Below are 441 nucleotides of genomic sequence, written 5' to 3'. Positions count from 1 at the left end.
CAAATCTTCCTACAGATGTTCCTGTACAATATTTGTTTGATATTTTCATTTATTCAGAGATTGTCTGTTGCCACTAAAAACAATGGAACTATTATGATGATGTTAGCCATAAAACAAGTCAATAAAACAAGTCAACTTCATCGACCCCAGTGTTCAACTGGTACTTATTTTATCAACCCAAAAAGGAAGGAAGGCAAAGTTGACCTGGGTAGAATTTGAATTCAGAACATAAATATGATTGAAATGCTGCTAACCATTTTGTCTGCTGTGCTATCAATTCTGCCAACTTGCCACCCAATTGTTAATGTTAATATTAACATCATTCTTAAAACTCATATTCATGCATAACCTTTTGGGTAAGCAGAGCAGTTTCATCCAGGTCTTGTTAAGGTATACTCACCCAGTAATTCTATGGTTGTATGGAAGACAGTATTTCTCAGG

The sequence above is a fragment of the Octopus bimaculoides genome, chromosome 12 (genome assembly GCF_001194135.2).
Source record: "Octopus bimaculoides isolate UCB-OBI-ISO-001 chromosome 12, ASM119413v2, whole genome shotgun sequence".
Taxonomy (NCBI): Eukaryota; Metazoa; Mollusca; class Cephalopoda; order Octopoda; family Octopodidae; genus Octopus; species Octopus bimaculoides.
The sequence above is the reverse complement of the archived record's forward strand: the minus strand, read 5'-3'. Positions refer to the sequence as shown.